Below are 17,944 nucleotides of genomic sequence, written 5' to 3' on the forward strand. Positions count from 1 at the left end.
AATGGGACAAATTGGCCCTTTTTATAAGGGTGTACATCGGTAGGGTCAACCGTAAAATCCGGTCAAACCCATCAAAAAAACCCAAAAAAAATGGAATAGGTGGGTATGGTTTTAAAAAAATTAAAAATCGATAAACAGTAACGGATTTCGAGAAAACCGGACATAGACCTAATAAACCCACTTATAAAATAATGCCAACACTTTTTTTTTTTTGGACAAAAAATAATGCCAACAATTTTATTTTTATTTTCACAAGGAAGAAGGAAAATACCAAAGTTTTGGTCATAAATTAAGTATAATTTCCAACACAAGACACTCTCTATATTGAAAATCAAAACATACTACAGTTCCAAATTAGGATATTACATTTTTTTTGTTTATTTTGATGCTAATACAATTTTATGTCATACAACTTTAGTTTGTTGCAAGTATATTTATAATTTGATAATATTATTTATTATTTTATGACGCAAATAGTTACACAATTTTTTTAATAAATAAAAAAATATGATGACTAATCATTTAGTCGTTTATTATTAACAAAAGAAACATAAAAATAATTTAGGTATAACTCACTACCCAATCCAACTCAAACAAGAAATTAGTGAGTTTATACAGACTGACTAAATAATGTATCGGGAGGTTATTTAACCTCACCCAAACCGGAATACCCTATATCATTTCTCTACTTTATCGATTCAATAGATTAATTTGTTTATGGAACCCCGTGTCATTTCCAAGTTTAAGACTGCTCTAGTTTTTTAGTCTTCTTAACTTGTGTCCTAAGGGCATGTTGGGATATCTAAAAGTAACAATTTTCCCTTGAAAAAAATTTAACTTTTAAAAAGTTGAATGAACGACTTTGAAAACTAATATTTCTATATTAAGTTGATTAACATTTTCCCTTAAGGCACATGTTTGCATTTGTCCTTCTTTTGTCATGTTAACTTGTACCCTAAACTAAAAAGATAAATTTTTAAAATCTCAAAGCATCGAACTATTTCTAAAAGAAAACTATATTTAGCTTCTTTAATTTGTGACCTTAAGACAAAAGTAGGTTTTCTTATTGATGTGATAATTGAGAAGCAATGCAATTAGTAGCCTTTAGATTGGAAAAAATTCAATTGCGATTTGTCTTTAGTCCAAACTTCAATCCTAAATCGAGAATTAGTTTCATAATCAACCAAAAGAGTACATTTTTGTGAGAATACACCAAGTTCTTGAAGGGAGAAATGCTAAGAACGCTACTTTCTTTTTAACACTCTTTCTAACACTAACTCTTTCAGTGGGTGAAATCCATGTGAGTCTCACCACTTTATGTGAGATCCATTTCCAAAGTATGGTACTCGCATTCACCCAAAAAGAGAGTGGGTGTTAAAAGGAGAGTATTCATAGCAATCCTCTCTTGAAGGAGACAAGAGCCAAAGTCAACAAATATGATTTTAAACGCAATGCATTCCAAGAATTGGTAACTTGGATCACAAGGTAAGAAATAGTACAAAGATTAGTAATAAAAAAAAATTAAAAACAAGAAATATGACGCTAGGAGGTATGAAAGAATCAGTAACTGCTACCAAGGTTTCAGTATTTGCACATAATCTGATATTTGGACGTCATGGATTTATGGCTATGATCATGGACTGAAATCACATTCTTATTAGGAAAAACTTTGTCTATTCTCTAATATGAGTTTGGATGTACATATTTCAAAAAAAATACTAATATTTTATGCCGTCTTAAGGCAAACTCGTGAACCTTAATTTCCACTATTCTTACATGCATGGGTCACAACTCACAAATGAAGGGAAAAAGTGGTGCATTTTGCTTACTAGCAGAGATAATAATTGATTGTGTATTTTACAGCCTATGAGAAAGATAACAATATCAAGCCATCCAATTTTCTTCAACTTAGAGCAAGAAGGATTAATTAGATATATTGATGCTTAAAAGATTTGATCATGTTTTGTGGGATTTGCTTCTTGTTGCTGCTGACAAAAATAAGACAATAAAAACATATAGATATTAATTCCATGCTAATTTTCTGTCTAAATGCAATTAACTAGTTAACTAGACCAGTAAAATGGCATGGAGAATTGGACTATTGGAGAGTAGATGAATTCAAACTCAAGGTTATGTTATGAAACGGATTTATTTGTTGATTTGATACCATTATGTTTTTTATGGTTCAGTGAATTTAACACTGCATAGTCAAAGAGAGCACAAATTTTCATATACCTTTTTATATTCGATTTTAGATATAGCTTTCTTCGCTAGCTAAAACACTTATTTTCCCTCACGTACTATATGATATAATAAACATTTATGCACGGAAATGACGGACGAATCATATAATAAGTGTATAACCTTTTCTTTATGATGAAAATCTATTGAAAATATGCATAAGAAAATGTTGGTCATCTTTTACCCCAGTTTCATAGGGGATCTTTTGTTTTAAGTTTAAGAAGGACATTTTTGTGTCACTAAAACAAACGCCCCCTTATAATTTGGGTTGGGTGAGGACTGATGAGCTGAGGGCATGAAATTACATTCTTACCCACTCAACTAATACAAAATAGACATGTAAGGTGAGGGTTACCTACCGCTTATAAATACACTTTTTGACCTTATATTATCTAAAGTGGAACGCTTAATTACACACTCCTTAGTGTCCATGACTGGACAGCTGAAGCGTGATTTGAGAGGTTCGATAACAGATGATCTAATATGAGGTGACTCAATAGATCATGAATACTATATTTGAATTTTGGTATAACCTAACACAAACTTTATAAAACTGGCTTGTAAAGTGATGACTACTCACACGCTTAATAAACACATTTTTAGGCATTATCTCATCCAAATTGGACTCTTTAACACAATAATATATCTTTAGCCATTTATGTGGTTTCTAGTTCCCTTGTACCAAAAGTTACATCAAGAGGTGAATGGTTCTAATTCATGGTAGGTAGACTATCGGATTTTCAACTATCAAATATTTGAGAAGATATGTTTCATTGCTTACAACTTTTAGTTTATTCAATTAGGTACAATCTAAAGAGAGCAAAGAAATCTTTTGTTGGGAGTGTCAGCGAGAAAAATACTAATTTGAGTAGACATGAAGAAAGTGGAAGAATTTCCTTATTGTCTCTTGTTTGGAAAAATTTGTCAAGGTGATTTATAAACCTAGCTTTCAATTTTGCTAGGTTGTAAAGTTTGCTCGACTCAATAGAAATTGATATAGAGATTCTAATGTTCTTGGAGAATTCAAACAAGGGGACAAAAAATCTCTTTCAATTGTAATTATAATCAATCCTTATATGAGAGAATCAGACAAAAACCTGATATCCCTCCCTTAGATATATGATATAAGTTGAATATAATCCCCTCCAATTATTTAGGATTACTTCTATAACATTTATTTGCTCTTTTATTAAGCATAATCTTTGTCACGCTGAATTTGATGTCACTGAATGATTACAAGTATATAACGTTAATTAACTAACAAACAAAACATTTTTAAATGGTTTGAAGTTTCATACATTTTTCTTGAACAAGTTTTAAAGATTAATCATCACACATCACATATCTATTAATATAAAAGTATCTCTTATGTTTTTTAAAGAATTCATTTTTTAGCTTTATTTTTTTAGAAGAAATCATTTTTTTTAGCTTTGGTAATGTCTTGTTGTGCAATGTTAAAGATATGGATCCTATCTTAATTTTTAAACTTTTGATTCTTTTATAAGATATATACAATTATAACACGTAGTAAACGTTAACCTCCAAATTAAGAATTGAATTATCCAAATTAAGACTATCACTGAAATATAGTATTTTCTGTAACTAACCCATGATGGCATGGTCCCAGATGCGTCATTAATTAGTTTCAATTTGGCTACCTTGCTGAAAGTGATTCATGTGGTAGATGAGCATAATATGAAACATTTTACATGTTGCAGTTGTATCCTTTTGACCGAGTCAATTGGGCAAAGAAGCAAAAAATGCATAACCAAAAGAAAGAACGTTTTATAGATGACAAATTCAAAACAAACAAACAAATTGTCAAAAAAAAAAATCAAAACAAACAAAAAACAACTAACTAAAATTGATGGTTAATTAGGATTAGTTGGAGTTAGTTACTCAATTAGTTAGTACTCCATCCGTTCTAAATTATAAGTCGTTTTGCTCATTTTACACATATTATGAAATGTGATTAATTTTGTATGAGAAAAAGAAATTATGAGTTGTTTTGAAAAATTGTACTTAATAAATGGTATGAAAAAGATAAATTAAAGAATCAAAAGAAAAGAGTGTAACAAATAATTAAGCGTGTAATAAAAAAAGTGACATTATAATTAGGAACGGAATGTAATATTTTGATCAATATAATTTTCATTGAATTTTAATCTCATTTATAAAGCTCTTTTATCTATTTTTTCCTCTCACTTTTTAATTCTCTATTGAATTAAATTTACGTAGATTTCACTAATTTAAAAATAAATCTCACGTAAAGCGATAGAGATTAGATGAATTTTACTAGTGAGTGAGAGGGAATATTAGGGAGAGAATGTTAGAGTATTTTGCTTTTTAAGCAAAAAAGAGACTGCAAAAGAATCAAAATGATGAAGTTTTTTGGGCAATACTCTAAAACTATACCACTTATAATTTGCAATTGTCCCCCAATGAACATATATATTAAAATAAAAAGAATTTAGTAGTTTTTGGGACTAAGCCAAAACCCAAAGAAACAACCATGATGAAAGGAAAAATATTGCAGGCCAAGAAAACAAGAAAAACAAAGGAAGCATATATCAAACCCTTGTAACAAAGTCAATAAAATATATAATTGAAAACCACCATGTATGTTTTCTTCACGTAAGATATGGGAATATCAAAAAATTCATCGTAACTCCAAGCAAATGATCCATCTGGTATGAAGCTACTAGGGAACAGTCAATGGATTTCTTAAAATACCCCCATAAGTCGCAGCACATGGAGAACCTTTTGCAGCTTCCTAATGTATTACACTTAATTTAATAACAAGGAGGAAGGAACCAATTACTTTCTTAATTTATGGAGGACAATTTTTTTTAAATTCAACACATACTAAAGATAACTTTGAGATGACATTTTTGAAAGGTATTTGGTTTGCTTGTGTTTGGGTAATTTGGAAGGATCAGAATAACTGTATCTTTAAAAATGCGGCTTCACATCCTTATGTTCTTATTGAGAAAGTAAAGCTAAATTCTTTTCTATGGGTGAAAGCAAAGCATGCATCCTTTAATTATTGTTATCATGATTGGTGGAAACATCCACTCCTTTGTATGGGTGTTCACCAGTAATTTATTTCGACTGTTTTGGGTGGTGCCTCTCTTTCGTTGGCACCTTGTCTTTGTAAATTTTGATCGATGATTCACTTTTCGCACGCCTTGTGCAAGATGTATCACCGTTGTTATTAATATATATCTCATTTTAGTTTGTGCAAAACAAAAACAAAAAAGTAGGTGTGAGTTGGGCTCGAACCAAGGTAGTGATCAAAACTAATTTAGATGCATTCCCAACTTAAGATATACTATTCTTTGCATTGTTTTAGTAAGGGTTTTTTAATCAATGGGAAAACAATAAAAAAATAAATATTACAAACGAAGGAACTTAGTTCTCATAGCATCAGGTATAAAAAAAACTCAAGACGGAAGAACCACAAGTAAGGATAATCTTGTCTTCATGAGAAAGTGAAGCATCAAATTTAGTGAGTCAATCAACACAAGAGTTCCCTTCAAATAAGGCATGAGCAAACACAAGATTCCAATCAGACAACCCAATGGAATGAATGTTATCGATAAGGATGAGTGGGTAGGACTTGTACTTAATAAAAGTTAAAGTTGTTTGAGAATTTGACTCACAATTGATATCTCTAAATCCATGATCTCACAAGTGATCTGCAACCCATAAGAAATAACATGAAGCTCAATTTTAATATTAGTAGTATAACCATAACACTTTGCAAAACGAGTGACCCAACCACCCAAAGATTTCTTGATAAGACCCCAAATCTTGATCTACCAGGTTATCAATCAAACTACTATCAACATTAACTTTAATAACATTATCTAAAGGGCTACGAAAAATCACATTAGTAACATTATCTGAATCAAAATTTAGAGCCTCAAGCAACAATTTGCCTTGCCTCTGGCCGGTTTTGGTGACTGTATTTCTCATTTCAAGAACAATGTTTACACTTTGTTTGATTTAGGAAAGAGAGAGAAGAGAAAGAAAGTGAGAACAGAAGTAGTAACAAAAACGGAATTTTTATTTAGTTATTTGGTATAAATGAAAATGAAAGAAAAAAAAATGAGAGGAAAAAAAATATATATTCATAAAATGGTGTAAAATATCCCTATCTAAAATGAAATATGATAAAGAAATTAAAAAATAAAATAGGATAGTCTAGTAATTTCGCATCAATTGATAATATTTTAGTTCCTTTTATTTTAGGAGAAATGAATTTTGAGTGGGTTCCACCAAATATGCCTCTCTCCTTCAATGGAGTATATAGGAGAGTACCAATTGTATAATTTAGCATTGAAAGATCGTTGTCTCTAGATCATAGAGCATAATTTATTTATTTATTGAGAGAGAGCATAACATAATCTTATTATTTCCTTTAAAAAAAATCTTATTATAAATTACCAATAATTAACATTTCTGTTCGAAAAAAGAAATTAAAGGATTATAGAAATTGGATTTTTAACTCAAGAATGTTAGTAAAGATGTCACGGGTCTCATATAACGATTAGTCTATGAGAATATCTAGTTTACGTCCAATTTTTATTTATTTATGCGTATTTGTAATGATAAGTGCTTTTTTTTTTAATAATATATATATGAGCAATTGACAAAAGATTGGAGTGGCGTATCAACTTAGTTGGACACTATTCTTTTTTATGTCATTTTGTTCTTGACTTATATAAAAAAAAAACGATAAGTATATTTCAACAATTTATAATAAAATTGAACTGGAAGCCTACTAACTAATTTATAATTATATATATCCCCAACAATCATTCTAGATAAATGCTTCTTGCTCAAAGAACCTTCCAATGACTAAGACAAATAAGGACGTGGATCAACCCTATATATTATACCTACCCCGGCCCGTGGCAAAATGCATGAATCAAGCTTACGTAGTTTCAATTCATTATTTTTTTTTTTTGTTGAAAGAACGTAGTTTCAATTCATAGCAGCTTATTTGTATACATTTTCCACATTTCGGATGGCTGCTTAATCAATTTTCAATTATTAGGATGAAATTATGGATTATCTTTTTCAATGAAGACAAAAAAATCATTGTTAACAAAGCATTAGTAGACACTAAACTATATATAATGCTTTCACCTCAACATAGTTTCTCGAACGCTAGTAGAAAAATCAAATACCACATACAAACTCTGTCTCTTTTGCAAGCTAGTTTATAATTTATTATTACAGCTCCTAATCCTATTGTTGACCATGCAAGTTTGGGGTGCCTCATGTTCTGCCTTCTAGTAGGAGAAATATTTTGTGGTTGCAACATCAAATAAAAATATTTGAGCACATATATTAAAGTACATATCATTTAATTATATGAAAATACTTCTTTTTTATTTTAGTTTTTTTAATTGTGTATATGTTAAAATGATGTGTTTAAGCTTTGTGACCATACAAAACTCTATCTTATATATTTATGTCTATCTAATGTGAGGGATGCAAAAATCTGGAATGAGTTCTCTCAATTTTCTCCCTCATGTTTCATGATATCCACCATTAAAACACAATTTTTTCTTAATTTGCTTTCTCTTTCTTTCTTTCTTTCTTTCTTTCTTTCTTTCTTTCTTTCTGATAACTGATAGATAGGGGTGGGCAAAAAAACCAAAAAATCAAACCGAACTTCTGAACTGAACCAAGCCAAAACAAAACAAAACAAAAATGAACCATTACAAACAATTTTGGAACTGAATTGATTTGGTTCAAAATAGTCTGGTTCGTTTCGAAACAGTTTGATCCAGACAATTCGATTCGGTTTTACAAACTTCTAAAATTCAATTTCGTTTGGTTTTTTATATTCTTTCAATGGTACCAATAATAACAATTCGGTTCGACTTGAAATACAAACAATTTGATTTGGTTTGGTAACTTTATATCTAGTAAACAGTTCAACACAAATCGGTTTAGCTTTCATCCCAAACCGAACCATCCCTCTTGATAGAGATTTCAATGGATTTTGATATTCACAATGAAAGGATTCATTCTTGCAAAAATCCCTTTTAGTATCCAACACGTGTATAATGTGGTTTATACAAACCACACAAGACGTAAACGTAAATGAGTAGGGCCCACTCAAACCCTCATAGGATATCATTCACATGCGATGCTTTCCTCTCTCCATGCTATACTTTCTTTTGACATGCTACTACGTTCTTTTGTTACAGTGCAATTGGATTTCTTCTCATTCTATTTATTTTTTTCACGTAATAAAAGGAAAATGAAAAATATAAGGTTAAATCTATTAAGTGTAATTAGTTTTCTATTAGTATGTTAATAGGGTTAGTTAGAGAGTTAGTTGTGTTGACTAACTATATTGTACTTAGAAGGGATTTTACTCGATGTATTTTTTTGAAGAGTTTGCTTGATGTATAAATAGCAATACATGTGTGAAAGCAATGTGAAAAAGATCGGTGCAATGTTCTCCAATTCTCTGATATACTTTCTCTTGTTTTGATGTGTGAGAGGTGTGAATTCACCTGTTTGTTCTCTAACAAAATGTACTTTTGATTCTTTATTTTTGTTGATTTATGATTTTATTCCTTTTTTTTAATTTGAAAAATAGTCGATCAAGTTTTTAAAAAATTTGAATTTTCTCCACCAATCATATTTATGAGGCTCATTTTTGCTTATATATCAATTGAATAATAAGCTGGTAAATCACATAGTGATGTAACAATGCAAATGTCGATAAAATACAATTATTTTATTTTCTAAGTCATTCAAGCATTGTTTTAAGGAAATATTATTATAATTTAATCGAGTTTCGATTTTTATTCATCATTAGCTCATATACCACATCAGTTTTAAAAAAAAAAATCAAAGAACGATGAGCCTCGTTTCAGCACATGATGTGTCTGAAATGGAGACACCACAAAGATATATACACAATGAAAAGTATCAAATCAAAGAACAAAATTACATCAAGTTGTGGAATAATAACCCATACAAACGAGAAGGCTAGACCACCAAGAATTAAAGTAGGAAAAAAATTAGGTTTAAAAGTCTTCAACCACCACCATGAATGAAGTTTGATTTAGTAAGTAGTTGATCAAGAAATAAATTTTTGTTGTTGAAAATGCGAGAGTTTGTCTCATTTCAAATTATTCAAATACAAGACAACCAAACCACTAAATTTCGAAGCAATTATACCGGCGAAAATGTTTCATGTGTGCTTTTCGATCAAAAATAGATTTGAGTGTCTTTTCCATTAAAAAGTATTTTCTTGCAATCAAAATTTGTCGAATATTCGTGTTTATCTTTTCTCTGGTGCCCAATACAACACGCATGAGAAAAACTAATTGAAAAGCTAATTTATTACCCTTTTTATTTTATAATTGTTTTAGAGTTTTTTTTTTTGGAAAATGTTATTTCTCTAGAAAAATAACATCAAGAATTTTTCAAGACACAATTGGCAAATTTTAATTGCATGATTTATTTGTCCACTTTCTATTTTTCAGTCACACCTCCTTGAATTGTGGCAAATAGTGCATTGTTATTGGCTGCTCTTTATTCTTGAAGAATTCTTGATGTTATTTTTCTAGAGATATAGCATTGCTCAGAAAAAAAATAATAGAACGATTTTCTTGATGTGTGGAAAAATATATTTATCATTTTGTTTGGAAAGAACAAATATTTATCATTTTCCTTCAGAAAAAAATTATCATTTAAATTGTGACTATATTAATTTTATTATCTTTTGAGTATTGAAATTAATTTGATTACAGTATAATACCCTTGGCGAAAATTAAGCTGCAATGGGAATGCATGGAAGAAAAATAGGCAAATACCGACATGAAACAAAGGACGATTACCATTTGTTATCAATCGAAACTTCACATGGGTGCTTGAGATACTGAGAGTGCATTTAATTCAATAGTGTTCATATTACATACTACACAATCTGAAAAATGGAATTAGGAAGAGTCCAAGAAAGTCAAAGTCACACTCGTGCGAATTTCCTGCATAAAATGTACTGCCATGTATTTGAAAATTGTACAATATTTCAAACAATGGGGTCCATGAATGGTACCAAACATATACTGTGACCTGAAAACCAAAACTACCAACAAGGAGAAAAGGTTTGGAGTACCATTTCTGTTTTCAGTTATCCAAATTTAAAGATACATAAAAACTGAAATAATTCAAATTCTATTGTTTAGTAGGTGTGGAGTAGAAATCGCTTAGATGAGTTCACAAATCCTATTTCAATTGACAAAATATCGAAATTGTTAGATCAGACATTTTGATCGGGGTTCGAACTCCGACACCTTCATTTGTGTGTGTGAGTTTATTTATAATGACTTTGTCATTTCGTCTATTTATTAAAAAAAAATCACGTAGATGAAAAAAAATTAGTGTTGTGTAATTATATATAAGTGAGAGGACCATAAAATCAATGTATTAAGGTTTTGAGTTAAGATATGGTGTCTAATTCATTTGTATGATTGTTCTTGATTCAATGTAGATGGTCATTTAGACTCTCCTCATGACCCAACAATGCTATCCGAGTTGTTGGTTACTAAAGTAAAAGACTTCTTGTGTTGAAAGTCTTGATATTGTTGTGTAGGAAGTGTGAGATAGAAGTCTCGCATTTGAGTTAAGATGTGGTGTTTAACTCATTTGTATACTACTTGTTTGTGGTCGAATGTGAACGATCTTTCGACTCATAATCCGACAATGCTACCATAGTCAATGGCTACTAAAGTGATCGAATATATTGCGTGATTGTTCTTTGCCTAATATAGATAATCTCCCGAGCTTCCTTCAATTGAATGAGGGGAAATGCTAGATGTAGCGAGAAAAGCTTTCCCGACATTTTCACGATATGAGCTGGCAAATGGTAATTGGCTGCTTGTACACATGTCACCCATGCTTTCTGTTTTAGGAATCCTCTCACACGCTTGTCTTTATTTTTTCTCTCTCAAACACATCGCACATCACCCTCTGTTCCACCTTTTTTTTTCTTTCTTTTCAATTTTCTTCTCCTTCAACCTTCCTCTTTTTCTTCCCACTATATTTTCATCAAATATATATATTTCACTAAAAAGCTCATGCTTTTTTCATCTGGGTTCTTAAATTCTCCATTACTTCAGAATTGCAGAATTTACCTAAGAGATGAAGGATTTGTATACTCTTACCAAATCAATCTGATTTTTCACTTTTTATTAGAAGTTTACAATATTGTTAATGATTATTTGAGATGTTTACATCTTCTTTTGTCATATGCATAAAACTAAATCTTAGAGTGAGAAAGTACTTTTTTTTACTAAACTAGAGTGAGAGATGCTTCTGGGTTTCCCTGAAGGAACAATGTTGATGCATGTTTAGAGTAGGTACAAAATAAGGACTGGAAATGAAGGTGCGTAGAATATGACCTGGGCGAGATTTCCTGGGAAGTAAGAAGGCAAAGGCGCAAACCGTTAATGAAAAAATTGTACCAAGCGTTCGCGATATTTTCTTGAGGTTTTCTTTCGCTATGTATAGCATAGCTCTTGAATGAGATGGTATGATCTTTCATAACAATAAGTACGTAATGAATTAAAATCTTACTCCTTAAAATGTAAGAGCAATAAAATTCTTGAGAGAAATTTTTTTCTCACCGATTTATCTCATCTAGTATATGTTATTAGTCGCTCCAGTTGCGTACATACATGTATTCCACACAAAAATAATAATTCAAACTAAGCTTCTCTTATGCCGTGATAGTTACAATTGGAAGGACGTGCTTTTTGAAAAGGAATTGTCTATTTCATCAAACAGAAAACGAAAACAAGTAAAAATTACAAAGAAGCTACATAGGCACGAGGTTCATTTTGTTTGGACTTTAGAGTATAATGCAAGTGTTGTTTATGATGATAAATTAGACAAGTCTTGCAGTGATATTTCCCATCATGAACGTGGGAAACCCTTTAATTTTGCCTAGGCATGACCATGATGATTGATGATCAAAACTCATGAATAAATGAATGAATGAATGATCAAAAATTTGATACGTCGTTACAATTTGTTTTGTTGCACTTGCACATGCATGATTCACATGACCTTATAGCTTAATTAAAGCTTGCAACATTGGTGCTACTAGCTTAATACAAGATTTCTTGATATGTCACTGTGGGGTCACTCACCCTTTGCTTGATAGAAGGAAAAATAGAAAGCCTTCACCAATGAGGCACCATTTTGTATGGACCCCGAGTCCTATGTACGGTCACATCCCCAAATGATCATGCCTTTTTTGTGGGAAATAGATTCAAAACATTAATTAGTGTCGCAATTGCTAATCTCGACTGTCCGATTTTAAATTAATGGTTGAAATTGAACATCGTTCGTAGCTGCGTTAGAGAAGAAACCTCAAATCCTTTTATGTGATATAATTGAAAATGTATTTATAAATAATTTTAAATGCGTAAGAGATATTCATTATCCTATAAAATAAACTAGTACTCCCTCTGTTTCAAAATACATGTCCAAGTCAACCACTTCACATATGTCAATGCACAATTTTGACCGTTAATATCTTTAATTATCTAAAGTAAAAAATTATAAAAATTTAATATTTTGAAAATATTTGTCGAGACAAATCAAACAACATCTTACATGCTAATATTTGTATTTATACATTAGTAAAAAAGTATGGTCAAAGTAAGTCAAGTGAATAGTGCACATTGCAAAAATTGGACATGTATTTTGAAACGGAGGGAGTAGTAGTTTATCTTAGATATTTTTTGGATCACCCGTTACTGTGTCATCAAATCACACTCAAAATGTTCGTTTCTGATATATTTTACGAGTCCATTTTCTAAAGTTAAATTAAACCGAGTTCTTATATGTTTATTATTTTCTATTTTTGCTCTTCCAAGAGAATCATTTTAGCAAAGAGTAAAACACTAGCTTGAAGCAATGTAAGAAAAGTATTGTGTGATGTGTGCATAGATGGAAATCAATAAAAAGAGAGAGTATCAGAGTTTGTTTAAGAGTGTGGTTAGTGGGTGGTGGGTGGTGGTGGCTCGTGTACCGAATAATACACAGAAATTTGCAAGTTCAGAAGCAGAAGCAACAAAATCAACAACTCTTTAAGGCTTGCGTGCTTCCAAGAGTAGGTACTGAAAACTACTGACTACTCTTGATCGGTTTTCTTATTGGACAACACTAATTCACATTTTCTGCAAATAAATTTCATAACAATCAGTCCACCAAAAAAATATCATAACACAATCAGCTTGGTTGGTTGGTTGGGGTTTTTTGGGAATGAATAATAATAATAATAATACTAATAATAATAATAATAATAATAATAATAATAAGAGTTTTTCTGTCATGTGCAAATTTACATGAGGAATGCTAGCAACACTCTCTTTTGATCACTCTCTCTAACACTCACTCTTTTATTGGGTGAAATCAATGTATGACCCACCACTTTATGTGAGTTCCATTTCCAAAGTGTAGGTCCCACATTGATTTCACTCAATAAAAGAGTGAGTGCTAGAGAGAGTGCTCAAAAGAAAGTGTTGCTAGCATTTCTCAATTTACATATAGAAATTGATCTAAGGTGGACTTCGACAGCTAGCTACTTGAACCGTCCGAGCTGCGGTAGAGGAATATGGCATGAGTTTTCTAACAAATGTTGTACTTGAAATAGGGGTTTGTAAAAATAAACAAGGGTTAAATATGTTTTTAATCCCTATAAATATACCAACTTTTCGTTTTAGTCCCTCTAAAATTTTCCTTCAACTTTTAGTCCCTATAAAATTTTCAATCTTTACTTTTGGTCCCTCGTTTAAAGTAAACTCATATGTAGAATTCATATTTTTAAATAAAATTTTGCAGAAAAATGTATAATATTATAAGGATCTCTCCCAAAAAAATTTCGAATTTTTTACCAAAACATAAATTAAATATGAATTTTTATATTTTTGACGGTAAAAAATTCATATTTAATTCATGTTTTGTTAAAAAATTCTAATTTTTTTTGGGAGTGATGTTTACAATATTCCATAAATTTCTGCACAATTTTATTAAAAAATGCAAAAATTTACTTAAAAATAGGGTCTAAAAGTAAAGATTGAAAGTTTTATAGGGACTAAAAGCTGAAGGAAAATTTTAGAGAGACTAAAACAAAAAATTGGTATATTTATAGGGACCAAAAACATATTTAACCCAATAAACAAATTTATTAGTCTTATTACTTCATATGAACATTTTCAAATAAACAATTTGACATATCTCTTAATCTTGTAAGAAAAATCTGGTTTTATTTGGATTTGATGTAGACTAAATCGTAGGCTCATATGCGTTGGTTTATTCTCCCCCTTACTTTTAAGTTCTCTAAAATTTAACTTAGTAGGTGATTGATGAGTTAGGGTGGTACATTTGCTGAATGTATGTGTAAATTGATTGATTTTGGGAAAATATTCACGTATATATATATTTGAGGTGTCGAGGTGACTTGGTGGAAAAATTCCTTAGCGATCGTAAGAGATGGTAAAGAACATGTCACGCAAAATAAATCATCGTCAAATTTCTCGTGTGATTGCACACAGAGCTTTTGGGTTACTTAGAAATAGATCAAAATTTAATCTGGTGTCCCAATCCAGACCGTGGTCCCGAATAATCATTTTTAAAATTTTATTCCATGGTACATAATTGAGTTGGTGTCCATCAAATGTATTATGACTTTGAATGAGAGTTCTTAATGAGTCCATCAAATTCTTGGGGACCTCGGTGCAATTTTTGGTCAATGGAACTAAAAAGTTCATAAGCCAAAACTATCATTTCACGGCCATTGTTGTGGTTGAAATAGTTCCTAATTAATCTAGATTATGATGGCAACGTCTTGGCCAAACAACCTTTTCAGACAAATATGGTATAGTGAAGAATATCATTAGTGTCATGCTTTAAAATTGTGCTGAGTGAAAGAAGGAAAGAAGTGTAAATGACAGGGCAAAACATGGAATGGGCTGTTGGTATTTCATGTTATCTACATAGGAAAGATTAGTCTTCAATTGGCGAAAATTATTAAGGTTATTTATCCATAGACATATATTCTTGAATCAAATTTAGAACTATACATTTCAAGAGTTTTTGACATCTAAGTTGCATCTTATAAAGATCACTCACTCTTACATTTATTTAATTTAATGAGAGTGGTTGAGAATTTACAAATGTTTGTATAAAAATGTGAAAATATTAGAAAATTTATTAGAAAATATTTTTGTTGGTCTAAACCATGTGATTCTCATAAAAATGAGACCTGAAAATATGAAATTCGATTGAGAGATAAGTAAATTCAAACCAAATATTATTCCAACCAAAATTTGAATTTAGATTCTCCAAATTTATTCTTAAAAAAATGTTTTAATAAATAAAAAATTTTTTACCTCAAATTCATCAATTGACAACATAGGTGGGTCACTACAATCTGTTTCCTCCACTTTGCATGCTTCTCTTTTTTTTCCTCTTATATAAATAGCACTCTTTCCTTTAACTTGTCACTAGAGATGATATGGATGCAATTTGATTTGAAAGAGGATATGATACCAAAAATATTGTTGGGCTGTTTATCTAATTTTGTGAGTAATTTGGCAAAGGTTCTGTCTAACATAACTGTTTGGCTAACATCAAGTACTACTACGTAACTAAATAAGATTGTTTTGATGCAGTAGACATGTGCTGATTTTTTTGTTACAAGTGGACATGTGCTTATTGAATGTGATTCTTTTATCGTATTCAAAGGATACATTAAGTAAAAATTTGGATGATGTGTTAACCATATTATACTAGAAACAAATCTTTGTTAAACAAATTAAGCAATATAGTTTATGACAATATAATATCCTTGTCAACCGGCTCTAAATACTAAAATAAACGAACTAAAATTCAATTCTTAGAAGTCTAATGTCAGTATGTTATTTTATTAAAGGATTCTAATGTAATATTAGAACCTCTACCACTATTTTTGCTGAGCTTTTGTGCCTTTTTTTTGGGTCTTGCATGCGATTATGGTATTACTTGTTGTGGAATGTGATTTTCAAGTTGTTATTACTTATTCGAATGGAAGGCAAGCGTACAACAAGCTGTGCTGCTAGGTCTTTTTGGGTGGCCAAATCAATTCTCGTAAACATAATATTTATGGACATAAGAGACATGACATTGTTATGCATGACCACTTGAACTCTATGTAGAAGGTCAATAGTATCTGATGCTAGAAAATCGAAAGTGTCAAAAGTAAATTGTATAAAAAGATGTTGATTGTCAGAACATGTTTTCTTATGTCTGGCCACTTTGCTTGACACGACTTTTAGGACTGTCTGTCCTACAGTAAAGCCACGACCCTAATCCTACAAGTAAAGTCTAACCCCAGTGAAATCCACACATGCATGTTTTCCTCCTACCTATTCGTACACCATAACATCTGCGGGCCTAAGTGTCGATCTTCTATTTAGTGGGTCAGTCAATAAGTTCACATGCACTTCATTTTTTACCGATACTCAGTGGCGGAGCCAGGATTTATATAGAGCCTGGGCGAAAATTTTATCGCAAATTTTACCTCGGATTATTGGACTATCTTCCATTCGGTCTAACCACCTTATGCTACTTCTATACATGTTCTCCACAGTCCACACAAATCCTATTCATCTACGACGAGACTCTATTATCTTTTCTAAACTAGTTAGTTTTCAACTTCCTCTCTAATTATTTCATTTAAGGTTTTGTTTTGTCTTTTGTCACTGCTCATCCATTATAACATTGAGTATACTTTCTTGTAAGATATATGTGTACATCAACCATAAAAAACCTAAAAGACAAAACAAAACTAAACAATACCTGGTAAGAAGGTCCAAAAGCTAACCCAGTTAGCTTGGATTGATCTTCTCTTGGTCTATTCTTAATCAACTCATCTTGATTCACCTTGGGATGTTCATTATTGATTTATTAATCTTACTTTGAACTAATTTCATAATGCAAAATGTCCACTGACTTTGCTTGGTTACACTTACAGCATTTGGCTCTTTTCTTTACACTACATTCACCATCCACAAAACAAAAACTTGAAATCAAGTAATAGAGTATGGTTTCAACTCCTTTTTATCTTATTATTGATTGACCTTAAAATAAGTAAACTTCATAGCAACATGTTCTATATTGTAAAAAAAACTTGACTTGTTAAATGCTCAAACTGGACATACCTGCACACAGAAATGTCATAATCCAAAACAAAACTTTTGATTTCTCTAACTACACAAAAAAATCACTTTTTTCAAACGTCAACATAGTAAAATAATATTGATTTCACCCATATGAAATAAACAGGGAAATATATGTAGAGGAATGAACAAAAGCTTTACGGCTTGCACTAATTAAGCATTTATCAGAGACCCAATACTGAAACCTTGTAAGCTGGTTGGAAAAACAAAAGTAGTCATACATACCCCATTTTTTGCCTCCATTGGATGCTCTTCATCAATGTGGCAGCACAATCCAACAATATCAAAACCCATGAACATATCTACATTAGAACAACCTCACATCAATTACCATAAATACTTACAAATAAAGAAACATTGGGAGTAAAGAGGCAAAGAATAAAGCCTGTTTGGATTGGCTTATTTGGGCTTATATGCTGACATAGGTTTTGTTTAATAAA

Source organism: Medicago sativa, chromosome 5 (assembly GCF_051527215.1).
Source record: "Medicago sativa cultivar Bolivia chromosome 5, Bolivia_mono, whole genome shotgun sequence".
Lineage (NCBI taxonomy): Eukaryota > Viridiplantae > Streptophyta > Magnoliopsida > Fabales > Fabaceae > Medicago > Medicago sativa.